Here is an 18,918-nt window from a genome sequence, read left to right as displayed (position 1 = left end):
CTTCTATTCTGCTGTCTCCAGGCACTGCCACGTCCACTATCCAGACTTTTTTGTCTTTCTTATCGACAATTGTTAAGTCTGGGGTGTTATGTTGCAGGTGCTTGTCTGTTTGAATTCTGAAGTCCCAGAGCAGTTTAATTTTATCATTTTCTATGACTTTCTCTATTTTATGATCCCACCAGTTTTTGCTTACAGGCAAATGATATTTTTTGCAGATCTTCCAATGCACCATTGTTGCTACTTTGTCATGCCGCTGCTTGTAATCAGTCTGTGCAATCTTCTTGCAACAGCTTACCAAGTGGTCCACTGTTTCTTCAGCTTCTTTGCATAGGCGGCACTTACTGTCTGTTGCTGTCTTCTCAATTTTGACTTTGTATGCATTTGTCCTTAAGGCTTGGTCTTGTGCAGCCAGAATTAGTCCCTCGGTCTCTTTCTTCAATTTTCCTGCTCTTAGCCATTGCCAGGTTTTATTATTATCTGCTTTCCCAGCTATTTTTTTCATGTATTGGCCATGTAGTGCTTTGTCTTCCCATGCCTCTATTCTGTTCTTCATTTGGTCTTTCTTGTAGGCCAGTTTGGTCTCTCCAGTAGTTAGTAAGCCTTCCTGATATACTAATTTCAGTGCATCTTCATCATTGTTCTTCAGATATTCTTCCAAAGCCATTTTTTCTTCTTCAACCATCTGATGTACTTGTAGCATTCCACGCCCACCTATTTGCCTTGGTAGATAAAGTCTATCAATGTCACTGCGTGGATGAAGGGCATGATTCATTGTCATTATTTTTCTGGTCTGCCTATCCATTGCTTTTAGTTCTGCTTGAGTCCAGTCCACTATTCCAGCTGTGTACCTAATGACTGGGATTGCCCAGGTGTTGATTGCCTTTATGGTATTTCCTCCATTGAGTTTGGATTTTAAGATCTTCTTCACTCTCTTGATGTATTCACCTCTAATCTTTTTCTTGACTTCAGTGTGCTTGATGTTGTCAGCTTGAAGGATACCCAAGTATTTGTAGTATTCTTCCTCATCCAGACTCTTAATGTTATTTTCGTGGGGCATCTTGATTCCTTCAGTTTTCACTATTTTTCCTTGTTTGATAGTAAGTGTGGCACATTTGTCCAAGCCAAACTCCATTACAATATCTTGGCTATATATACGGACAGTGTTGAGCAGCGATTCTATTTCAGATGATGTTTTTCCATACAGCTTCAGATCATCCATGTAAAGGAGGTGGGATAGTCTAGCAGATGTTTTTGATGTTTGATACCATGTCCTGAGTTATTCAGTATTGTTGACAGAGGAAACAGTGCAATAACAAATAGTAATGGTGATAATGAATCTCCTTGAAATATTCCTCTCTTGATATTAACCTCTCCCAGCTTTCACCATTGATCTGCAACTGTGTCTTCCATTGTGCCATCGATTTTTGCACAAATTTTCTGATGTTTCTACTTACTCCTGTTATTTCTAGGCACTTGATTATCCAATCATGTGGCAGAGAGTCAAATGCCTTTTTGTAGTCAATCCATGCCACATTCAGGTTGGTCTTCCTTCTCTTGCAGTTTTCCAAGATCATTTTGTCTATTAGGAGTTGATCTTTTGTTCCTCTGCTATTGGGGCGGTTTCCTTTCTGCTCAGGTGGAAAGAGATTGTTTTCAACTAGATGCTGTTGTACTGCATCAGCTACCACACCAGTTAGTAATTTGAAAGTTGTTGGTAAGCAGGTAATTGGCCTGTAGTTACCTGGTGTTGCCCCTTTTGCTGGATTTTTCATTATTAGGTAGGTTTTCCCAGTTGTTAGCCACTTTTCAATTTCTCCTCCTTGTAGTATATTGTTGAACTGTTTGGCAATGAGTGGGTGTATAACAGTTAGATGTTTCAACCAAAACCCATGCAGTTCATCTTCACCTGGTGCTGACCAATTTTTGATTTTCTTTGCTCTTTTTTCTACCATTTTTGTTGTTATTACTAGTTCTTTCATTTCAACTTCTGTTTTATTTGCATCCACCTCTTTTAACCAAGCCGCATCCTTGTTGTATTTCTTTGGGTTATCCCATATCTGCTTCCAGAACTGCACTGTTTCTTCCTTGTCAGGTACTGACTGATTCCTTGCAGTTTCTCCATTGATGGATTGGTAGAAACGTTTCTGATTGGATTGAAATTGGAGGTTCTGCCTATAGTTTGCAATTCGAGCTTCATATCTACTGATTTTCCTGGCTATAGCTGTTATTTGTTGCTTTATTATTTCCAGTGCTTCCTTGATCTTCCTTGTTTCTAAGTGGTATTTCTTGATTAGGTATTCTTTGGTCTTCTTGTTCTTCAGCTTCTTTTCTTTCATCTGTTCTAGCTTGCTTGCATGTGATCTTAACTTGCTGATCTTATTTTCTAGTCTAACCTTCCATTTTTGTGGTGCACTGTTTGTTTGTTTTTCTTTTTGTTGATTTTACATCCCAGGTATTCTGTTATAACTGCAGCTGTGCTGTACATTAGTTGGTTTGTTTCTTGCAGTGAATTGGTGCTTATACTTGCTATTGCAGTATTTGCATCTTTTAATGCTTGTGCTAGCTGTTTCTTTGGAACAAGCTTCAATGCAGGCAGCCTTATTCTGTTGTTTTTGTGCTGTTCTAGATGCTCAGTTATTCTTTGTTTCAATTCTTTTATTTCTTTAGTTAGAGGGTTTTGTTCTTCCTGAGGAAGAGGTGCCTGGTTTCCAAATGAGAACAGTTGTATATCTCTACTGGATTCCTTCACTGCCAACTCCCCCTGGTTTGCCTCTACATTCTGAATTACTTCTTGTAAGGCTTTGATTTCTTTGCCCTGGGTAAACCTTTGCAGTTCGTCCAATTCTGTTTCTGTAAATACTTTATTTCGTGTTATAAATCGGCGTTGATCTGCTAGTCTCTGTTCTGTTATTTCTGATTCTGGATGTTGTTCTTTCCAGAATTCGTGCATTCGTTTTAGATATCCTCGTCTTGTTGGACTTGATCTGTAGTAACAGATCATTATTTCTTTGTTTTCCATCACTGTGTATCTGCGACGGGTAAACACCTTTTCTTCCAGTAGTTCTGCAGCTGCTGGCCCTGGTTGCTCAGCCAACAGTCCTGAGTCCTGTAACCCATTTTTCACCAGATATCCAGGAACTCCAATATCTAGTGCGGACCTTGTTAACCCGGGCGACGTCCGAGCCGGTATGGCATTCTGAAATTTACGTCTCACCATATTTTTTATGGAAGAGACACTCTTTGTCTGACTCCTCTGATGAGACCTGTCCAGTATGGTTGAACCTCTGGCATAGCTCTCATCTTCCTCAGAGTACACAAGCCCCACAACCACGTCAAGGTAGTGCCTCACTGGGGGTTATTATTATTATTATTATTATTATTATTATTATTATTATTATTATTACTCACCATCTCCTGGAGATGGTGACTTTGGGACAATCACCAGGAGATGGTGAGTTCTAGTCCCGTCTTAGGCCTGAAAGCCAGCTGGGTGACTTTAGGCTTATCACCAGATGGTGAGTTCAAGTCCCACCTTAGGCATGAAAGCCAGCTGGGTAATTTTGGAACAATCACCAGGAGATGGTGAGTTCTAGTCCTGCCTTAGCCATGAAAGTCGGCAGGGTGACCTTGGGCCATTCATTCTCTCGCAGACCGGCTCACCTCACAGGAATGTTGTTAAGGGAAAAAGTGGAGGAGAGAAGTGGGTTGGATATGTTCACCACCTTGAATTATTGGTTAAAAAAAAAGGGCAGGATACAAATAAATAAATAATATCTTATAACTAAGATAACATACTATAGTCAGCGAACTTCTTTTACCTGAACTAAAACAGGACAATGACCGTGGATTTTATGACATGGTGGGGGAGGGGGGGGAAACCTGCTTCAATATTTAGATCAGAATGAAAAAGTGGCCGTTTAAGCAGTCAACAAAAGACTGAACAAATCTTTAGGAAGCGATCACATCAATTTGGGGCAGACTGGAAGAAACTGAGTTAAAGTTGAAATCAAGTGCATCAATCAAAACTGTCTCATAAGTTCCCATTGTTGTTTTTTTAAATCGCACAATAGCACAGCTTGTGGTAAAGAACTTCAAGTCAAACTTTACTGCTAGCAGTATAATGCAATAAAAAGTATTACAGTTAGGAAGGAATGCTAAGTAGCTTGAGAGCTAGATGAAGCCAACAGCCTTGAAAATGGATTTTGAAACACATTCGAAAAGCAATATATATATATGCGATTAAAAAGGTTAAAAATGTGAACCCTAGGGATATTCATAATAAAATATAAAAATGAACACTAGGGTAATAAAAACTAAGGAAGTTTTTAATAGGTTAAAACTATAAAAGTTTTAAAAAGCGCCAAGCTTTCGCCGTCACCTGCCGGCATCCTCAGGGCTGGCGTGCCAGAGAATGAGAAGGTCTTTTTATAGGCGTGCCGAGGTTTGCGCTCGGCTCCTTGATCTTGTTATGGGGCCTGATTGGTTCAGCCGTATGTAGTTGGCCTGCACTTTTTTTTCTCTTCTTAGTTGTATTTTTATCCTCGTCCGTCTCCAGTTCTCCCAACCTCAGATTAGCTGAATGGCAATTCCAGTTATTTCGGTTGCTTTCATGTTCCGATCTCCCCTCAGGCTTGGGTGGTGGTGGACGTTCCAAGTTCCTTTCTCCGCCCCGTTCTGTCCGGTTGCTACTTTTAGAGTCCCATATATTTCCGGTCTCAATGCTTTCGGTTTTAATATGTTTATCATCCTGGTAATCCCGTAAATTGTTACGAGTCTGGTGTAGCGTGGGGGGGTATTCCGCATGGTGGAGGGGTCGTCTCTTGTTCGTTGTCATGCCCAGCTGTCTCGCACGTGTCTTACTCCGAGTGCTCAATCCTGGGGGTGTGTGCACAGCCATCGAGGCGCGTCCCTCCTGGTTACAGTGTTCTTCCTCAGTTCTCCCCTTTTTTACCTTGTTGGAAGCGCTCGCGTATGTTCTATGGGAGTCCTCAGGATCGTCAGGTAGGGGGTATGACAGCTCGATCTCTCGCCCCCTGCCGCTCTCCGACTTTCCTTCCTCCTCTCTAGCGGTATGTAGGGGTTCATCATCAACCACCTCCCGTGGTTTGTCCTTGTAGGAGCTGATCGTTCCAGCTGCATGGGGGGGTCTTCTCCTCCTTTCCCGACCAGCTGCGATGTTTCTTTTGGTGTGTGGGCAGGCCATTGCGTTTGGTGATTCCTCCGCATTTCCACCTGCCGTATCTTCCCTCATCTCCTCTTTGTAGCCGGGGGTCCGGACCTTGGTTCCTGTCCCTCCCCTGATCTTCTGGGATTGCGGCAGTCCCGCGGGGATGGTCGAGGTGCCTCGCGTTTGTTTCCCTTCTTTCGAATTGCACCTGATTCGTTGGGCGGTGCGGGTGCTACCCAGATTGTTATCAGGCCGTCGGGGGTGTTGCCGCTGATTATTGGCACTCCATGATCTTAAGGCTAGATAGGATGGGCATAGGTCAATGTGCCTATTAATAGACTTACTGTCTGAGAGCCATGCCTCTCTAAGAAGGCGGCCCCCTTTGGTGTTATCATTTGCCAATACACTGACGTCACTAAAGTTAAACTTATGGCCTAGATCCACCATATGGGCCCATATTTGGGAGTGACAGTCTCTCCTTCTCACTGCTAATTCGTGCTCGTGGACCCTGGTCTTAATGCGTTTAGCAGTCTCCCCAGTATAATTACATTGGCAGTCCGTACAGTCAATCCTATAGACGGCTGCTGATCTTTCGGTGCTGGGGAGCGGGTCCTTAGGGCGCATTATGGCCGCTCGCAGTGTTTGGTTGGGTCTATGGGCCACCTGTATTTTGTGTGGTGCCAGGATCCTAGCTGTGGCTTCCGATACGTTATGGATATAGGGGAGGGCAATACGTGTGGTGGCTTGAGGCACGGGTTCTTGAGATGCAGGGTTACTCCGGAGTCCAGGTGGTCTCCTGAACTGATTAATGATTTTAACCGGGTAGCCGTTGCCTCTACATATTCGGAAGAGGTGGTTTCTCTCTTCTTTTTTGGCTTTGACGGTGCTGCAGTGTGTCTCCACTCGTTTGAATAGCGTCCTGGCACCTCGACCATCCCCGCGGGACTGCCGCAATCCCAGAAGATCAGGGGAGGGACAGGAACCAAGGTCCGGACCCCTGGCTACAAAGAGGAGATGAGGGAAGATACGGCAGGTGGAAATGTGGAGGAATCACCAAACGCAATGGCCTGCCCACACACCAAAAGAAACATCGCAGCTGGTCGGGAAAGGAGGAGAAGACCCCCCCATGCAGCTGGAACGATCAGCTCCTACGAGGACAAACCACGGGAGGTGGTTGATGATGAACCCCTACATACCGTTAGAGAGGAGGAAGGAAAGTCGGAGAGCGGCAGGGGGCGAGAGATCGAGCTGTCATACCCCCTACCTGACGATCCTGAGGACTCCCATAGAACATACGCGAGCGCTTCCAACAAGGTAAAAAAGGGGAGAACTAAGGAAGAACACGGTAACCAGGAGGGACGCGCCCCGATGACTGTGCACACACCCCCAGGATTGAGCACTCGGAGTAAGACACGTGCGAGACAGCTGGGCATGACAACGAACAAGAGACGACCCCTCCACCATGCGGAATACCCCCCCACGCTATACCAGACTCGTAACAATTTACGGGATTACCAGGATGATAAACATATTAAAACCGAAAGCATTGAGACCGGAAATATATGGGACTCTAAAAGTAGCAACCGGACAGAACGGGGTGGAGAAAGGAACTTGGAACGTCCACCACCACCCAAGCCTGAGGGGAGATCGGAACATGAAAGCAACCGAAATAACTGGAATTGCCATTCAGCTAATCTGAGGTTGGGAGAACTGGAGACGGACGAGGATAAAAATACAACTAAGAAGAGAAAAAAAGTGCAGGCCAACTACATACGGCTGAACCAATCAGGCCCCATAACAAGATCAAGGAGCCGAGCGCAAACCTCGGCACGCCTATAAAAAGACCTTCTCATTCTCTGGCACGCCAGCCCTGAGGATGCCGGCAGGTGACGGCGAAAGCTTGGCGCTTTTTAAAACTTTTATAGTTTTAACCTATTAAAAACTTCCTTAGTTTTTATTACCCTAGTGTTCATTTTTATATTTTATTATATATATATATATATATATATATATATATATTAAAAGCAATGGTGTCTCCTTACATTTCAAAGACTTAAGAGGGCTTGGAGGTCGTGCAAGCTTGGTTGATTTCTCTCTTTCTTTCTTTCTTTTTCTTTTAGCAAGAGTCATTTTTCAGGAGAGCTGCCTTCTGTTGAATCACCTCATGGTGATTTTTGTGTCTGAGTCAGGGCAATTCCATAGATTGAGAGAGAAAAAGAGAAGAGACAGAGACAGAGAGGAAAGAGAAAGAAAAAGAGAGAGGGAGAGAGAGAGAAAGAGGAAGAGGAAGAAGGAGCGAGAAAGAGAAAGAAAAAGAAAGAGAAAGAAAGGGAGAGGGAGAGAGAGAGAAAGGAAGAGGAAGAAGGAAAGAGAGAAAGACAAAGAGAAAGAAAGACAAAGACAAAGACAAAGAGAAAGAAAGGGAGCGGGAGAGAGAGAGAGAGGAAGGAAGAAGGAGTGAGAAAGAGAGGGAGAGGGAGAGAGAGAGAGGAAGAGGAAGAGGAAGAAGGAGTGTGAGAGAGAGAAAGACAAAGAGAAAGAGAACCTTTAGGACAACTGAATCACAAAAAGGTAAACTTTATTGGATACACCATCTCGGAACTAAAGAAGCAAAACCAACCAACTTAAAAACTTCCAGTATTGGAGCATTCACCACTTCTGATGGCAGATTGTTCCTCTGATTGATTGTTCTAACTGTCAGGAAGTTTCTCCTTAGTTCTAGGTTGCTTCTGTCCTTGATTAGTTTCCATCCATTGCTTCTTGTCCTGCCTTCAGGTGCCTTGGAGAATAACTTGACTCCCTCTTCTTTGGGACAGCCCCTGAGATATTGGAACACTGCTATCATGTCCCCCCTTGTCCTTCTCTTCGTTAAACTAGACATACCCAATTCCAGCAACCGTTCCTTATATATATTTAGCCTCCATTCCCCTGATCATCTTTGTTGCTCTTCTCTGCACTCTTTCTAGAGCCTCAACATCTTTTTTACATCATGGTGACCAAAACTGGATGCCGTATTCCAAGTGTGGCCTTGGATCTTCAGGATCTTGCAAAAGAGTGGTTGCAATCTTTATCTCTGTGGGCATGATGTTCCACAGGGAGGGAGCCACTGCAGACAAGGCCCTTCTTCTTGGTCTGACTGGAACAACCTCCATAAAAGAAGGGACCCATAGCATACCTTGCCCTCCTGCTCTGGTGTGATTGAGCAGATGTAACAATGTTCCCGTGATGGCTGTTGGATTTTTGCAGCTCTTTGGGAGGTGAGTCCCTTCATTACTCTTCATCTACATATGTATTTCACAGGGATGACCGTTGCTAATTCTGACATTATCAAGTGGAATCTGACACAGAAAGACCATTTAGGAAAGAAAGCATGGGGAGAAGAACCCATAGATGGTAGCAGAGGTGCGTGATTTTTCACTGTGATTTGACTTAATGGTGAAATTAATTGGCTAAAAAGGCAAGACTACACAATGACCTATGAAGATGAATTATAGCAAGGTCATGACTGTTTTGTTTTTTCTAAAATGAATGCTGCCCTGGCAAATTGGAAAAAAATATAATAAATTACCAGGCTGATCAGATTCAGAGGAGGAACAGGAGAAAAGAGGCATTATCTTGTTCTTTGCTCTAGGTTGCTAAACCTCTTGAAAGGATATCCATCAAGGATAGAGAATGGGATGGGAATAGAATAGAATAGAATAGAATAGAATAGAATAGAATAGAATAGAATAGAATAGAATAGAATTACAAGGAATAGAATAGAATAGAATAGAATAGAATAGAATAGAATAGAATAGAATAGAATAGAATAGAATAGAATAGAATAGAATAGAAAAAAGAATAGAATAGAATAGAATAGAATAGAATAGAATAGAATAGAATAGAATAGAATAGAATAGAATAGAATTGCAAGGAATAGAATAGAATTGCAAGGAATAGAATAGAACAGAACAGAATAGAATAGAATAGAATAGAATTGCAAGGAATGGAATGGAATGGAATAGAATAGAATAGAATAGAATAGAATAGAATAGAATAGAATAGAATAGAATAGAATAGAATAGAACATAACCTGAAATTGTCTCCAAGCATATTTTAAATTGTGAGTTCTAGTCCCCCCTTTGGGTGCAAAGCCAACTGGGTGACCTTGGGCCTGTCACTTTGTTTTATTTCAAGGAAAGAGGCCAAGGCAAACAACTTCTAGAAAACATTGTCATAACACTGTGGGGATTTGTCTAGGCCAGTGGTGGCGAACCTATGGCATGGGTGCCAGAGGTGGCACTCAGAGCTCTCTCTGTGGTCACATGTGCCCTTGCCTCCCCCCGTGAACCCCTCCTCACCAGCAGCCCCCCTGGAGGAGAATCACCCCCGAGCGTGGCCCACATGGAGCAGCACAGCCATGGACATGACAGCCAGGCAGCATAGACAAGACTCTGCCCTCACGCCCCATCACACAGGCAGAGGGCATGGCCACCATGGCGCTACTGGGCTGCCTGGGCGATCTGCGGCAGGCCCTGGAGGCGGTGAGTGGCCCTGCGGGCAGGCGGGGTGGGGGTGGGGCAGGGGTGGAGCAGGGGCGGGGCCAGTTTTTGGGTACTCGGTTTCTAAAAGGTTCGCCATCACTGGTCTAGGCGGTCTCCAAGAATTGGGCATAATTGAACAAAAGAGGGGAAAAGTGTCATAAGTTGGTCTAAAAAGACCAATCCTTCTATATATATGTGTGTTTCATTGAGAGATCTATCAGTAATTCAAGTCAGAACTCTTGTTTTTCTGTTCAAATGCAGTAGACATATAAGAGAAAAAGCAAATTAACACTGATAGCTGCAAAGTCTCCCGTTTTTGCTGTTCAATCTCCCATTATTTGATATGCAGCTTCCAATACTCTGAGCCTCTAAGATATGCCTTCCCCTACCAGACGAGCAGTAACATCTGTCTGTTGGCTGCATCAAAATTATACTCATTTTTCAGGTATTGTTTTTATTGGTTTCAGAATCCTGAGTTAATATGACAAGTATATTTCTGCTCAGAGAGCTGTAATGAATTGCACGACGCTGTATTCTTTTTTTTTTTAATGTCCTGCTTGATCTCCTATCATTTGCAAGGGAATAAGGAAAGAAATGTTGCAAGGAAGCTAATCTCGGGTATGGTGTATGACTCCCTTTCATTAATGTCAGAAATTAATTGCAACATGGTCAAATACAACATAAGACAAGATCAATTACTCCAAAAAGCTAAGTAAAAATGGGCTAGAATGACTCTTGCTACATTACGCTCCATGGAAGCCGAGTTCAGTCAGCACCACTGAGATCCACAACCATCCTGGACACCCAAGTAACAAAAGGAGGAGGAGGAGGAGAAGGAGAAGGAGGAGACTTCTGATTTTGCGCTGTAGCGCACGGCCGCAGGATCGCGGAGCTCCACACCCCATGGCTAGTTTTGCCCTGCCGGGGGACCCTAAATGGTTGCCCTGGAGAGGCAATGAAGAAAAAGGGGTGCCATGATGATTGCGGAATGATGGCGGTCATTCCGCTCAATCCAGGGGAAGCCCTCTAACCTGACAGGAGAAAGGCTGGCCACACCTCAGTGACCAGCCCAAGCTACTTGCAGACGATGTCCAAAGGCACTAACCAGAACAATGGTGAACAGCGTGCTTGAAACTGGGAGAGGAATTTGATCTTCTCTCACCTATTTTATATCTGATTTCCTGGAAAAGTTCCCCAAGAAGCAAAAAGCTTCCCAAAGTGAGAAGGGAGGGAACTACACCCCCACCTTCCCATAGACAGAAGTGGCGAATTAAACTGTTACGGGGAACAAAAATATAAAATACTAGACTCTGGATAAATTTGAAAACTAAGAAAATTGCTAAAACTTTAAACCTGAGAAAATATTGATGAAATTATAAAAAATAAAAATAACTCTTTGCTTTAAAAGTTGAAAAATGAACAATGACATCTAGTGGAGGATTAGAGAAAACTATAGCTGCATTGACTCAGAATCTGGCAAGACACCCAGAAATAGAAAAAAAAAAAAACAGCTTGGAACAAAGCATTGAGCTATCTACTGCTATAAGTAATTGATAAAAATTATTTCTTAGATAATAATTATTTCTTAGAAGGAATCTTTGCCTACTTTGCAAGAGTGGTTTCTTAAAGTTTCTTATTTGGCGGAAATGGCAAAGATTTCAGCTTTCTTGAAGGATCAATCGCAAGGGAAGTATGTTGCGGTATGGAAAAAATGGATAGATTTTATACAACATAAGTTGGATATAAAAAAATATTATTTAGTTTTTTAATAACTTATATTTAAAATTTAATATTTTTATCTTTCTTCTTTTTTCCTTTTCTTTATTCTTTTCTTTTCTAAACATTTATTTTTTGTATTTGTTTTTCATATACACACTATTGTTAATTATCTTATAATTTTCTTAAGTAATGTATTTAGATTTATTTATTGTTTATATCTTTTTAAAGATTTTTTGAAGAAACTTTAATTAAGCCTATATTCAGCTCTGGGAAGGTCGGGGGAGGGAATGGGAGGGTTGGGGAGGTTTGGGGAAAATTGTTTTGTTTTTGTAAAATTTTAAAAAATTTTCAATTAAAAAAAAATATTTCTTAGACAATAAAGTTAGGAATAAGTAGATTTCATTCAATCTGTTCCCTTTCCGGTTGTATGAATTCACTTGATTCTGTTTGTCTGTCTATCTAGTTGTTTGCCTGCCTGCCTGCCTACCTACCTACTGTCAGTTCTGAATGTATCTAGGGGAGAGCCATAAGCCCAACACATTTTCCCTTCTTTGCTCCTAGATTTTAGCTTGAAAAGCTCAGATAGGTTTTAAGTTGTTGACAGATCTGTCCACTATTGCATGGTTTTGCTCAGAAGTCCCTGAATTTTTAGTTTGATTTTTGTCTTTTCATATATGAACAAAATATGCTGGTCATTGCCATTCTGGCTTTGGAACTTTCCACCCTATTTACAGATATTTATCCCAGGCTTGCTGGCAAAGCCACTTCTTCAGGCTGAGAAATGGAAAACTTTGAGAATCAAGTCCAACAGATCCACTTATGTTTTTAAAAGCGTTAGCCAAATATAGATCTGGGTGTATGTTGTTGTTGTTATTGTTTGTTTTTTAAACTTAGTCATTTCCTGGATGCATTTAATTTACCCACTGATTAAACATCTTTGGGATTTATAGGACTGCCTGCATATCCAGCAGAATGCTTTTTCTTTTTCAAGTTATGACAAGAAGATAAATAACTTTTCTTAAGTGAAAATTGGGAGCTATTGGAAGGAAACGTGACAAATTCTTTGCCGCTCCCTCTTTTATTTGAATATTGTCTTATTTTTTTTTAGCCATGCTAATCAATGACGATGGTGATGATTTGCTAGACATATCATATAAATTCTTTATTGTCTCCTGATTCAAATACCTTGATAGACGTTAAAATTGAATGCTACTTCCTGTAGCTGAAAAGTAAATGACAAGCTGCCAGAAGAAATTGTGGAGGTCTTGATAATTTGGCTCCATTTTGCAATAATTCACTCTTCCATTCTCTCACTGTTGAAAAGTGCCTGAAGCCTTTCAAAGTATCACTGTTCTAACAACCAGCCTTCCTTCACATAATGAAAAAAAGGAGAGAAATATGTGAGCTATTTCAGGCTTCAGGGTAGGGAATGGTGTCCATATACTTCACAGCTGCAAATGGATCTTCAGTCTGATTCGGTCCCTTTCATCCTTTCTCTTGTCATCACCGATGTTCAGATGAAAGTAATTCCGAAAGTTTTATTTCTCCCCTTTGATATATGAGAGAGAGAGAGAGACGGAGAGAAAGAGACAGAGAGACAGAGAGATATGAGAGAGAGAGAGTAGAGAGAAAGAAAGAGAGTGAGAGAGAGAGTAGAGAGAAAGAAAGAGAGAGAGAGAGAGTAGAGAGAAAGAGAGAGAGAGAGGGACAGAGAGATATGAGAGAGAGAGAGAGTAGAGAGAGAGAGAAAGAGTGAGATATGGATGAATGAATGAAGAGAGAAAGAGATGGAAGTAGAAACATAACAGAGAGGGAATACATAATAAACATGTGATAGATAGATAGATAGATAGATAGATAGATAGATAGATAGATAGATAGATAGATAGATACAAAGAGACAGAAGGTAGGTAGATAGGTAGGTAGGTAGGTAGGTAGGTAGGTAGGTAGGTAGGTAGGTAGGTAGGTAGGTAGAGACAAAGAGACAAAGGGTAGGTAGGTAGGTAGGTAGGTAGGTAGGTAGGTAGGTAGGTAGGGATAGATAGATACAAAGAGACAGAAGGTGGGTAGATAGGTAGGTAGGTAGGTAGGTAGTAGGTAGATAGGTAGACAAAGAGACAAAAGATAGGTAGGTAGGTAGATATAGATAGGTAGGTAGATAGATAGATAGATAGATAGATAGATAGATAGATAGATAGATAGATAGATAGATAGATAGATACAGAGAGATAAAAGATAGGTAGGTAGGTAGGTAGTGAGGGAATTTAGCCCAGAGAAAGAAATATTAAAAAGGGCAGAAAAATATATTTTTCCTCAAAAGGACTTTTTAAAACCAAACCTGGCCCCAAATCTATCTCTCTGGCCCAAGCAAGACTTTAGCCCCATACAAATGCAGATGTAAAACCATCAGAGAATTGGAGCCAGAGCAATCAAGAAGGCAAAGAGAAGAGCTGCATACCCCACCCAAACTCTAGGAGTCATTAGCCCCATCACCTGGGAAGCAGGATATGATAATAGGATTAAAGCACAGATATCAAGGCCTAGAAAACCACTCAGAAACAGCCTCAAGGTTCCTGCCACAGGAACAGGAAACTATTCCAAACAAGGCTAGAGGGGGTATAAAAGCCTACTACACCATGTGCTCACCCCTCTCTCTCCTCTGCACTTTTCTGAAGAACCATCTTTCTGCAATAAACTGTAACCTTCTTCCCAAAGCAGTCACCATGTTTGCTTATTTATTCCCGGCTTGGATGAACCAGGATGAAGACTTTACTTCTAACAGTAGATAGATAGATAGATATTTAGATAGATAGATAGATAGATAGATAGATAGATAGATAGATAGATAGATAGATAGATAATAGATGATAGGTAGGTAGGTAGGTAGGTAGAGAGACACAGACAGAGAGTCTCTCTGGTTGGTCCCCTTTCCAATCTCAAAAAGGTCCGTGGGAGGAGTTCCTTCACGAGGTCTCCTCTTGGGCAGGATTGGATGGGTGGGAGGCTACAAAAAGGACTATCGAAAACAAGAAAAAGTTATTCAAACTCTCCGAAACTAGGTGTAAAACCAATCATTTCTGAAAAATCAAACAAAAAAAAAAATCAAGAGTGGTTCCTTTGCCATTGGATATTGGAATGAGGATGGTTGATAACATGCAGAAAAAGAGAGAGAGGAAAAAAATGCATTTTCTATGCAACCGCCAGATGTAGCTCCTGAGGGGGGACAATTTCCGTCAAGGGTTGTTAACTATTTTCCTACCTGCTGAGCTCCCAAATGGAATTCTTCCTCCCTCCTCAACCGTTGTTATTTGCAGCAAAATATATGGGGAGGAATCGTGCGAGTATCCCATATGTTTTGCTTCAGGGGGGCCAGAAGCTCTTCTGAAGGCTTATTAACTTTTATCCCTCTTTATTATGTTTTGCTTCGGATGAGGGAGGCCACTCACCCCCTCCAATCCGCCCCTCTGACTTTGGAGGATGAATGTAAGGGAATAGATCTGTGTGAGTGTGAGTGTGTAAACAGACCCACATGCAGAGAGAGATTTCGAGCAAGACGTATATGCCTTGTTGGCTTGGTGAAAAAATAACTTTCTGGGGCAGGAACAAGGCGCCGCTCACAAACAGAATATTAAAATGGTTGCTATCTTAACGTGCATGGATACATGGAGGTTTCGCAGGCACAAACCTGACGCAAAGGCAGACCATCTGAGTAAAACAGAGTTACACCTAGTCGGAGCACTGTCCTAATGGTCCTCAAACGTCTGTCCTTTCTGACAAATAGATAACATCTTCAGGCTGGTCCACTTCTCCTCTCCTTCCCTTTCTTCCTTCCCGTATCCTCTCCTCTCCCTTCTGCTTCATACTTCTTTCCTCCCCACTCCCCTCTCCGCTCCCCTCCCTTCTTCCCTCCATCTCCTATCCTATCTCCTAAGCTCCGCTCTGCTCCCCTCCCCTCTCTTTTCCTCCCCTCCCCTCCCCTCCCCTTCCCTCTTCTTCCCTCCCCTCCCATATCACCTCTCTTCTCCCCTCCATCTCCTATCCCATCCTATCCCCTCCACTCCACTCTGCTCTGCTCTCATTTCCTTTCATCTCCTCCCTTCTCCTCCCCTCTTCTCCCTTCCCATCTTCTCCCCTCCCCTCCCTTCTCCTCTCCATCTCCTATCCTATCCCTTCCTCTCCCCTCTCCTCTCCTCCTCTCCTCCCCTCCCATCCCTTCTCCCCTCCATCTCCTATCCTATCTCCTAAGGTCCGCTCTGCTCCCCTCCCCTCTCTTTTCCTCCCCTCCCCTCTCCTCCCCTTCCTTCTTCTTCCTTCCCCTCCCTTATCACCTCTCTTCTCCCCTCCATCTCCTATCCCATCCTATCCCCTCCACTCAACTCTGCTCTGCTCTCATTTCCTTTCATCTCCTCCCTTCTCCTCCCCTCTTCTCCCTTCCCATCTTCTCCCCTCCCCTCCCTTCTCCTCTCCATCTCCTATCCTATCCCTTCCTCTCCCCTCTCCTCTCCTCCTCTCCTCCCCTCCCCTCCCTTCTCCCCTCCATCTCCTACCCCATCCTATCCCCTCAGCTCCACTCCACTCTGCTCTGCTCTGCTTTCCTTTCATCTCCTCCCTTTTCCTCCTCTCCTCCCCTCCCTTGCCCTCTCCCCTCCCCTCCCTTCTCCCCTCTGTCTCCTATCCTATCCCCTCTGCTCCTTCCTCTCCTCCCCTCCCCTCTCTGTCTCGTATCCCCTCCACTCCCCTTCCCTCTCCTCTCCTCCACTCCTCTCTCCTCTCCTTTCCTCTCCCTTAAAGTGAGTTACATCTCACTTTAAGACCAGTTTTACGCTATAGTTTGTTAATAAGGAGGAAGAGTAGTTTGTCTATTTATTTACTTGTGTCCCAGCTTTATTATTTTTACAAATAACTTAAGACAGTGAACATATCCAACTCGACTTCATTCTCCTATTTTTCCCCACAACAACAACCCTGTGTGAGAAGGACTGGCCCAACAACAACCCTGTGTGAGAAGGACTGTCTTTCGTACATAAGGAGGGAGTGGAACTCACCATCTCCTGGTAATTGGCCCAAAAGACACCCAGCTGGCTTTCATATCTAAGGCAGGACTTGAACTCACCATCTCCTGCTTTCTTGCCTGCTTCCTTGATGACTAGATCAAGCTGGCTCTATACAGGATCCGCTCCCAAAGAGATATTATTGAGATATTATCAGACGCTTCCTTGAAATCAATAAAGGCTACATACAGATGGAAGTCAGAGAGGCTTATATATTTGTGTGCCAGAGGTGGAAGCATTAGACAATAATTTACAGTAGGTTATCCTGCTTGGAATCCTGCTTTTAGGGTTAATTATTCCCTCCTCCATTATCCAAATTTGGAGTTTGGCAAACAAATACCTGTTATATAGTTTGCTATTGATGTTCAATAGACTAGTGTTTCCTATCATTAGCCGGATCATTCCTATTACCCCTTTTTATATAAGGAGACAAGAATGAGCGGTGTGCTAGCCTAGAGGTGAAGATATTTGTGAGTTCAATTCTTAGGCAGTGACAGATGTTTAACAGGGCACAAAGAGAAAATACCTGCTGTGAACTTTGGGTGGCATCAGGAAAGGCATCCGGCCAATAAATTCTCAGGTCCCTTCAGTCACCCCAACTCCACTCCAAATTAAAGTGATAAAGAGAAGAAAAAAGGGAGACAAGAATATCTATATATATTACACTCCATTGAGGCTGACATTGAAGGAAGCAAAAATGAAGACATTTCTGCAGTGTGTAGACAAAATTTCCTTAGCTGTGGCGCTCTCAGTTTGAATACACATACATTTACACACACACACACACACACACACAGAGAGAGAGAGAGAGAGAGAAAGAGAGAGAGAGAGAGAGAGAGAGAGAGAGAGAGAGAGAGAGAGAGAGAGAGAGAGAGAGAGAGAGAGAGAGTGTCGCCACCAATCTGTCTCAGTTTACCTCTGGTGCAAAAAAAAAAAACCATGAAAATGGATGTGCTGATGCTGCACAAACTTAAAGTGACTTTTCACATCATCTTTCCCCTTTGACCACTGACACTCAAGGCTCCTGGGGAAATTATTTTTGCTTGCATCTATACAGTGTGAATCACCGTTTCTTGGTATTTGGAGTGAATCTGTGTCAGGTGATGCCATTTTATTTCTCCCTGGGCACTGAATGAAATAAACGCCACCAAATCTGTGTTCTGCTTTCAAGACATATCATAGCAATCAGTTCTAATTCTATTTTTAGCACCAAGCAGTACGGGAAACATTGTTTTTCTCATCCTCTCACATTTCTAAAGCCATGTGAGTCACGGTTGCCTTCTCACCGCAGGTATGCATTAATGATTCACCTGTGGAGAAGGTTACCAGCATCAAATTCCTGGGTGTGCAGCTAACGAGTAGGCTGGCTTGGTTACTCAACAGCAAGACACCGGTGAAGCGGTCACAGCAGCGCCTGCATTTTCTGTGCCGCATGAGAAAAGCAAATCTTCCTTCCCCTGTCCTGACCACTTTCTACAGGGGGACGATCGAGAGCATCCTGTCATACAGCATCACAGTCTGGTTTGGAAGCATCCCTGCTTCAGACAGGAAGGTAGTGCAGAGAGTGGTGAGGACGGCCAAAAAGATCATTAGCAGTTCCCTCCCTCCCATCCAGGACATAGCACAGAAGCATTGCTTGAGCAGGGTCTGCAAGATTATCTGGGACACCACACGTCCTCTACACAACCTGTTTTCCTTGTTCCCTTCTGGGAGGAGGCTTTGTGGTATCAAGCTTTCTCCTTCTGTTATATATTCAAGATGGACAATATTTAATATTTATTTGTTACCTATATGTAGGGGTGTGGGTCTATACATATGTTATCTATAGTATGTTTAGGTGTGTGATATGTATGTGTTTCACTTTGAGAGTGGGCAACTAAATTTCATTTTTTGATGTGGGCCCTTGTGCCCACAGTAAAAAAAAAAATGACAATAAAGGTTATCTTATCTCTTATCTATTTTCCATAGTCTATGGAGGAGAGAAATTATGATCTTTCAAGTAGGAGCCATTGAGAGACCACTCAAGACTTTGTTTTCTAGCTCCAGATTCATCTATAGATCAGCCCCATTAAAATCAGAAGAGCTACATCTGTTCAAAGTTTTAATCAAATGTCTGTAAGACAATCAAGTTAGGAAGATTTATTGGCAATTTTTCAGCTGTTCTATGCAACCCGAGGGACAGATCATAGGTTTGCAATAGTGCTGAATATCTGTACTTTGGGTGTACGATGAAGGTGAAGGTTCATCCTCTGAGCGTGTGGGTTGGTTTCCAAATGTTTCATTACCAGGCTAGGTAATGAATCTTCAGCAGAGCTTAGGGGATGTCAGTGTTCTTCTGCTTATAAGGACTTCAGGTGAATGTGTGTCATGTGAGGGTGTCATGTTCAAAGCATGTTCTTGCTGGTCTGACAATTATTGCTTCTCGGCTTGCCAATGAACTTAGGGGGAGGGAAAGGGT

The 18,918-nt window shown here is 42.8% G+C and overlaps 1 long non-coding RNA gene across 2 annotated transcripts in view; it reads right to left on the bottom strand.

The window, feature by feature from the left end:
- Window positions 1-16,643, bottom strand: part of LOC120296937 — a 25,373-nt gene extending 8,730 nt beyond the window's left edge. For both annotated transcript variants that reach the window (XR_005553618.1, XR_005553619.1), the window contains exon 1: window positions 16,523-16,643. This is a non-coding gene — a long non-coding RNA (uncharacterized LOC120296937). The remainder of the gene's footprint in view (window positions 1-16,522) is intronic.
- Between the last annotated feature and the right edge of the window lie 2,275 nt (window positions 16,644-18,918).

This window comes from Crotalus tigris, unplaced genomic scaffold, assembly GCF_016545835.1.
Source record: "Crotalus tigris isolate CLP2741 ecotype Arizona unplaced genomic scaffold, ASM1654583v1 scf7180000021831.87628, whole genome shotgun sequence".
Classification (NCBI taxonomy): domain Eukaryota; kingdom Metazoa; phylum Chordata; class Lepidosauria; order Squamata; family Viperidae; genus Crotalus; species Crotalus tigris.
The sequence above is the reverse complement of the archived record's forward strand: the minus strand, read 5'-3'. Positions and strand labels throughout refer to the sequence as shown.